Genomic DNA, 8,692 nt, shown 5'->3' with positions numbered 1-8,692 from the left:
CCTAGATAAGACATAGTTTGCTCATCTAGTTACCCAAAATCATTTACACACCCATCCCTTAAAATTAGTCATAACAACCTGCAATATGTGCAGGGAAGAATCTTAACCTCTGCCTCCATGTTTTCTCGGCTACTCTCTCCTCCAGTCTCCTCCTCCTCTAAAGCTTTTCTCCTGCCCATCCTTCCTTCTTGTCCAATGACAGGCCTAGTTCTATCCTGTACCTGCCTTCACCTGAATAATGGCATCATCCTACAGTGGACAAAAGAGGCAATAGCATCTTTGACATGAGCAAACTCTTGTGTGGCAGGGCAGAACATAAAACAAACATTGGTGCTTGGGGCTCTGTGTTCGGTTGGGGTGGTCACACTCAGGAGAAAGGGTATATGGTGGACATTCCTAATCTTCATCGTCTGCCTGCAAGATAGGTGGCTTTCACATGGTTAAAACGATGAAAGTTTAGGATAACCATGTATTCCTCAAGTGTTTGGAATTGAACCCTGTCATTGGGGTTGAAGGACCACACCATAAAAGGAACTGACATAAACAACTGGTCACGAGGCCTCGGTCTCCAGTGCAGGAATCCATAACTCTTTGGATGGTGGCCAGGACCAGGATTCCTTCTGAAGGCCAGAGAATGTTGGAGACACAACCAACTTCAGGAAGTACAACAATCTGAAAGCAATTTTTGGACCACCACCTCTGGGTCTAATGAAAGTCTGCTCTATCTTTCTGTTTGAACTGGACTGTAGTATGATCTTTCATTTCTCTGAACTGACTGCATTGAAGACTATCATAGGATGGGGCTCTATAAACAAGGAGTATATTTACCAAATGGAGTTCTGATCGGAAATGAAAATTTTTATAAACAAATTAGCTTTGGAAAGGATCAAAGACATTCAAATGGAAGGCAAGCTACAATGTTAAATCCTACCTGGCCACACTCTTGGGATCTTGAGCACCATGCTTTGCCTCTTCATGAGGCTTAGAGGCCTACAAGGCCATGGGCAGCAGAAAATCTCCTCCACTTTATGGAGAATGATGCATGTACCTGAGGGCAGGGCTGTTTCTTTCCTAAAGCATGATTCAACACGGTATGTTTTTGAATTGACAAGCTACCTTCCTGAAGTGAGTCACGTTGCCAATGAAATTACCAGGGTTTTCAAAGAAAGAGTCTTCGTTCACAGATTTCTGGATTACACGCAACATTATTTTACTAAACCAGAACCTTGGGCATAAGCCGGAAAGCGAATTGTAGGTCTGGTTAAATCTCCTCTTGTACTGGGGTCATTGATACTGCCCTCAGTGAACAGTGTTGCTGGATACTGTCGACAGCGACCACATCTACAATGTCGTATAATCCAGGTGTATACCCGGAAGGTATCTGGAGAGAGTCGAGGGTGAAAAAGACTCTGGCTTCCACCATGCCATTTCTTCCATCAATGCTAGTAACATAGACCTGCAATGTCGAGAAAGATGGCTATGAGTCTGGGGAAGCATATAATCCAACACAGATGGTCCTCCACACCCCCAGACACCCAGTTCCAATCAGCAGGCCCCTCACCCCTTCATGACCTCATGCTCTACCTTCCTGACTTTTCAACACTTTCTCAGGCTGTCCTACAATGAATGCTGTGACTCGCCTTCATCAGCAGGCTGAACACCTCAAACCCAATCCACTCAAAATTTCTCTACGATGTCCTCACATCCAAGATGATCTCTAACTGTTGTCCACAGAGCAGCGTAACATCAAGGAAAGCACACACCTTATGGATTGATCTCTTAAGCATGCACGCACGCACACACACACACACACACACACACACACACACACACACACACGTACTCAGACACACATTGTATATTGCCCTATCCATATTTACTTTCAGTTTGTGGACAGTAGTGTCCACCCTAAGAAGATATACTGACAAACATACCAAAACATACCAAACAAAATCTGGGGCAAGAAAGGGATCAGTAAGAAGGAGAGGCAGCTGCCTACTCATGACAAGATGAAATGGAGGTCAATTACCTCATTCATATCCTGAGAGTTGAGGGGGCTCACAGAGTGGTTTTTTATGTTTGAAGTGCCTGCATTCATGAAATACTCAACCAGTACCAAGTCTCCTTTGAAAGGTTTGAATGCTAAAACAGCCAAGAAAGGGAGAATTGTTAAGTACTAAAGCAGTCATATCACATTTTCTAGGCTCTTCCTCACTGCCGTGTGCTGACCAACATTTCCTAATGTAAAGAAATTCCTCAAATACTAAGATACTGTAAATATCCTCCTACAGGAAGGGAAGCAGAAAGCCCTTTAAACACTGGTTCATTTACAATGATGCATTATTCATCAGGCATTAAGAGAGACATGTGTGATACAAATATTTTCAAGATAAATCACTTATACTTATATAATGCCATCATTGAATAGATTTTAAATGTAACCCAGAGCAGGGGCACAAAGATGAGAATCTCATAATGGATGGGTTTCTTACTCTCGTACACAATTCTCGATACATATGAGTTTCCCATACTTTTGAGAGCCCTATGTGAAAAACCAAAGTTAAAAAATGATGCAGCCAATTCATCTGGAATAACAAAAAACCCAGGATAGCTAAAGCTATCCTCAACAATAAGAGGACTTCAGGGGGAATCACTATCCCTGAACTCAAGCAGTATTACAGAGCAATAGTGATAAAAACTGCATGGTATTGGTACAGAGACAGACACATTGACCAATGGAATAGAATTGAAGACCCAGAAATGAACCCACACACCTATGGTCACTTGATTTTTGACAAAGGAGCCAAAACCATCCAATGGAAAAAAGATAGCATTTTCAGCAAATGGTGCTGGTTCAACTGGAGGGCAACATGTAGAAGAATGCAGGTCGATCCATGCTTATCACCCTGTACAAAGCTTAAGTCCAAGTGGATCAAGGACCTCCACATCAAACCAGACACACTCACACTAATAGAAGAAAAACTAGGGAAGCATCTGGAACACATGGGCACTGGAAAAAATTTCCTGAACAAAACACCAATGGCTTATGCTCTAAGATCAAGAATCGACAAATGGGATCTCATAAAACTGCAAAGCTTCTGTAAGGCAAAGGACACTGTGGTTAGGACAAAACGACAACCAACAGATTGGGAAAAGATCTTTACCAATCCTATAACAGATAGAGGCCTTATATCCAAAATATACAAAGAACTCAAGAAGTTAGACCGCAGGGAAACAAATAACCCTATTAAAAAATGGGGTTCAGAGCTGAACAAAGAATTCACAGCTGAGGAATGCCGAATGGCTGAGAAACACCTAAAGAAATGTTCAACATCTTTAGTCATAAGGGAAATGCAAATCAAAACAACCCTGAGATTTCACCTCACACCAGTGAGAATGGCTAAGATCAAAAACTCAGGGGACAACAGATGCTGGCGAGGATGTGGAGAAAGAGGAACACTCCTCCATTGTTGGTGGGATTGCAGACTGGTACAACCATTCTGGAAATCAGTCTGGAGGATCCTCAGAAAATTGGACATTGAACTGCCTGAGGATCCAGCCATACCTCTCTTGGGCATATACCCAAAAGATGCCCCAACACATAAAAGAGACACGTGCTCCACTATGTTCATAGCAGCCTTATTTATAATAGCCAGAAGCTGGAAAGAACCCAGATGCCCTTCAACAGAGGAATGGATACAGAAAATGTGGTACATCTACACAATGGAATATTACTCAGCTATCAAAAACAACGACTTTATGAAATTCGTAGGCAAATGGTTGGAACTGGAAAACATCATCCTGAGTGAGCTAACCCAATCACAGAAAGACATACATGGTATGCACTCATTGATAAGTGGCTATTAGCCCAAATGCTTGAATTACCCTAGATGCCTAGAACAAAGGAAACTCAAGACGGATGATCAAAATGTGAATGCTTCACTCCTTCTTTAAAAGGGGAAAAAGAATACCCTTGGCAGGGAAGGGAGAGGCAAAGATTAAAACAGAGACTGAAGGAACACCCATTCAGAGTCTGCCCCACATGTGGCCCATACATATATAGCCACCCAATTAGACAAGATGGATGAAGCAAAGAAGTGCAGACCGAAAGGAGCCGGATGTAGATCGCTCCTGAGAGACACAGCCAGAATACAGCAAATACAGAGGCGAATGCCAGCAGCAAACCACTGAACTGAGAATAGGACCCCCGTTGAAGGAATCAGAGAAAGAACTGGAAGAGCTTGAAGGGGCTCGAGACCCCATATGTACAACAATGCCAAGCAACCAGAGCTTCCAGGGACTATGCCACTACCCAAAGACTATACATGGACTGACCCTGGACTCTGACCTCATTGGTAGCAATGAATATCCTAGTAAGAGCACTAGTGGAAGGGGAAGCCCTGGGTCCTGCTAAGACTGAACCCCCAGTGAACTAGACTCGTGGGGGGAGGGCGGCAATGGGGGGAGGGTTGGGAGGGTAACACCCATAAGGAAGGGGAGGGGGGAGGGGGATGTTTGCCCGGATACCGGGAAAGGGAATAACACTCGAAATGTATATAAGAAATACTCAAGTTAATAAAAAAAAAAAGAATACTCAAGTATTCCCTTGCATGCCACCAAGCATCTTCCTCATGAAATCCAAGGCTCTTGCCTATTTTGAAGAGATGGAGGTCTTCAAGAACAGTCCATATGTGGGACTGTCCACCAGGCAGGACTATTTTCTTCAACGGAAAGAAGTGAATGATTCATGGTCCCCTGAAATGCCAGAGTGAGAAGAGGTCCATCAACCTGGTGATTTTTTGCTATTCTACTGGGAGCCAGCCTCCACCTGAATCCCACGATATCCTGAGCATCTTCAGGTCCTGATCCTGCAGTAAATGGAGCACATCCCTATGAAAGAGGCCCCATGTACTCTGTATCTTCCACCAACAGAATCCATCCCTATCCTTACCTCAGACGTTTCCTCTAGACTTTAACCCTGAGCTCTATTTATCAGCCAAGAGAATTTATTCTTATGATAAAGGTCACAGGTCACAAACGCTACTACAATTAAATAGATTAAAGAAGTCAATTAAGAGGTCAGTCTTTGGAGGCCTTGACTAATTCCCTCAAAGAATGTACTGTACTGAATTTCATTCTTCACCTCTTCTGTGGGTCCTCATTCCACAGGCGTGTGAGGCTTAAGGGAGTCCCTGACAGATCTATGTATTAAACATGATGTCATTAAACGCGACACAGGAAACAAAATAATATATCAATTTGCTGAGGAAATGTCAACACCAAATACACAAGAACGAAATCATGTTTCCCGTTGAAAAAAAAAAAAGACACGTGCTCCACTATGTTCATCGCAGCCTTATTTATAATAGCCAGAAGCTGGAAAGAACCCAGATGCCCTTCAACAGAGGATGGATACAGAAAATGTGGTACATCTACACAATGGAATATTACTCAGCTATCAAAAACAATGACTTTATGAAATTCGTAGGCAAATGGTTGGAACTGGAAAATATCATCCTGAGTGAGGTAACCCAATCACAGAAAAACACACATGGTATGCACTCATTGATAAGTGGCTATTAGCCCAAATGCTTGAATTACCCTAGATGCCTAGAACAAATGAAACTCAAGACAGATGATCAAAATGTGAATGCTTCACTCCTTCTTTAAAAGGTGAACAAGAATACCCTTGGCAGGGAATAGAGAGGCAAAGATTAAAACAGACACAGAAGGAACACCCATTCAGAGCCTGCCCCACATGTGGCCCATACATATACAGCCATCCAATTAGACAAGATGGATGAAGCAAAGAAGTGCAGGCTGACAGGAGCCGGATGTAGATAGCTCCTGAGAGACACAGCCAGAATACAGCAAATACAGAGGCGAATGCCAGCAGCAAACCACTGAACTGAGAACAGGAGCCCCGTTGAAGGAATCAGAGAAAGAACTCGAAGAGCTTGAAGGGGCTCGAGACCCCTTATGAACAACAATGCCAAGCAACCAGAGCTTCCAGGGACTAAGCCACTACCTAAGGACTATACATGGACTGACCCTGGACTCTGACCTCATAGGTAGCAATGAATATTCTAGTAAGATCACCAGTGGAAGGGGAAGCCCTTGGTCCTGCTAAGACTGAACCCCCAGTGAACTTGATTGTTGAGGGGAGGGTGGCAATGGGGGGAGGATGGGGAGGGGAACACCCATGAAGAAGGGGAGGGGGAGGGATTAGGGGGATGTTGGCCCGGAAACCAGGAAAGGGAATAACACTCGAAATGTAAATAAGAAACACTCAAGTTAATAAAAAAAAAAGAACTGTGAACAAATAAATATAACCTTAATTACTATTTTTAAAAAAAGTGATTGGGCCTTGATAATGGACACAAAATTAAGTCAAAATGAATAAAAACAAAAATAAAAAACAAACCTTTAGAGTTTTAATCTTTAAATTATATCTTACATGTATGGGTGTTTTGCCTGGATGTATTTAGGACCATCACATGTGTGCCTGGTGTCTGAAGAAGCCAGAAGACAGCATCAGATCGCTATAGACCCTATAGCATAGGGGAATAAGTTTATATTTCACAGTAATTGTAGCTTTCTTTAAAACACATGCAGATTAATTCTCACCCAACATTCAGAACTAAAGATTGACTGAAAATGTAGCTCAGTAGTAGAGCAACATGTGAAAGTTAAGAGTTTCATCTTCGGTGGTGCACACAAAACAAATAAACAGAAAACCTACAAAACAAACAAGCAAAAAACAGCATTATGCCTCACCTATGAAATGTTGTTTTGTCCAGTTTGTCCAATTAATCCAAATTGTAAAGTGAGCAAGAAAGACAATTTGCATTTGTGAGGAAATAAACAAAACCAGCATTAAGCATTTCATTTTATAAGCCTAATCTTAGGCATGATTAGAGATATATAAACAAACAGTGGCTACAGCAACAGAACAGACCTCGCACAGGGGCTAGAGAAATGGCTCCTTTGGTAAAATACTTTCCTTGCAAGTATATGGACTTAAGGTAGGGGGCTAGAATCCACTTAAAAACTGCAGGGTGCAGCCCCGTGCAGGGTAGGTGGGTACAGCTTGCTGGCTAGCTAGGCTAGAGGAATTGGTGAGCTGTAGATTCATAGAAGCCCCGTCTCAAGATTTAAGTTGGAGCATGATGAGGATATACATGACATCCAGCTAAACAGGTATGCATGCAACTGCACACATAGAAACACACACATACACAGAGAGAGGAGGGGAGGGATGAGGGTAAAGAGAAAGGAGAGACAGAGACAGAGGGAGGCACACATGAACATGAACATAAGTGTATTCACATATATACACAGGGACATGTGAGAACACATACACATAATTTAAAATTATCATTCTTTTCAACACTGTGTTTCTCTGTGTAGCTCGGGATGTCCCGGAACTTACTTTGTAGCCCAGGCTGACCTCAAACAGAAATCGGCCTACCTCTGCCTTCCAAGTGCTGGAATAAAAGGTGTGCATGTGTATCATCACTACTTGGCTTCAAATTATTTTTTACTTAGTAGGGAGATCCGTTTTTGGCTTTTTGGATTTTTTTTTCTTGTTAAGATATATCTAAATCATCAGAATGTCATCTTTCCTTACAGTTTATAAAGCAAGCATATAAAATCTAAGTTACTTTCTGGAGATGGATAAGTTGAAAAGAACTATCATTTAAAATTATTTCTGGGACTGGAGGGATGGCTCAGTAGTCAACAGCACTGGATGCTTTTTTAGAGGTCCTGAGTTCAATTCCTAGCAACAATTTGATGGCTTACAACCATATATAAAGTAATCTGATGTCCCCTTCTGTCATGCAGGTATATAGGTACACAGAGAACTCGTATATTTAAATAATAATATACATAAATAAACACAGTAAAACATTTCTTTTCTTATTAATACTATTATTCTATAAGTACATAAATCGCCCCTCCATTTCCTTCCACCAAAACGGCCCAAGATTACACTTTGTTCTTTTTCAAAGTTAGACCCTTTTTGAAAAACTAATGTACACATGGGAAAACACCGAAAGCAAAAATATTTTTGAGAAATGTCCTAGCATACAAAATGAACACACAAGACTGAAGGGAAAAATGGTACTGCTGTTAAAAGCACCTTTTGCTATGGCAGAGGACCCGGCTCAAAGCACCTATATCATGGCTCACAATTTGTGAATAACTACAGTTTCAGAGAATCAGTGCTCTCTTCCAGGCTCTGTAGACCACAGAGAGGCAAAAATGAGACAGAGGGGGTACAGGACCTAGTATACTATAGTCATCATCCTCAGTACTAGGAAGGTGTAGACAGGACAGTACCATAGGTTGTAGGGGGTCTGGATGCTCACTTCTGATCGCAGAGGGCAGCACAGACTCCTGTGTTGTGTACATGTACGTGAAGAAGATGTCCACCCCTTTAAATTTATACATAAATAAAAGTGAAAATGCATTCAAGAGTCTCTTCAGTTGAAATAAAGTAGTGGTGTTCGTAGTGTTTCATATGTTACAGATTTGATTCAAGTATTTCAAGTCTGTAAGGGATTATAAACTGAGGAAATAGAAAACATTAGTCCTAAAGTCGGTAGCTCACACCCACTGCCTGAAAATTCCCTCAAGACTCTTAACAGGTTTGCCCTTCAATGAGCCGGTGCCAGGTATTCCATGTACG

Source organism: Rattus norvegicus, chromosome X (genome assembly GCF_036323735.1).
Source record: "Rattus norvegicus strain BN/NHsdMcwi chromosome X, GRCr8, whole genome shotgun sequence".
NCBI classification, from domain to species: Eukaryota; Metazoa; Chordata; class Mammalia; order Rodentia; family Muridae; genus Rattus; species Rattus norvegicus.
This window is presented reverse-complemented; position numbering follows the sequence as displayed.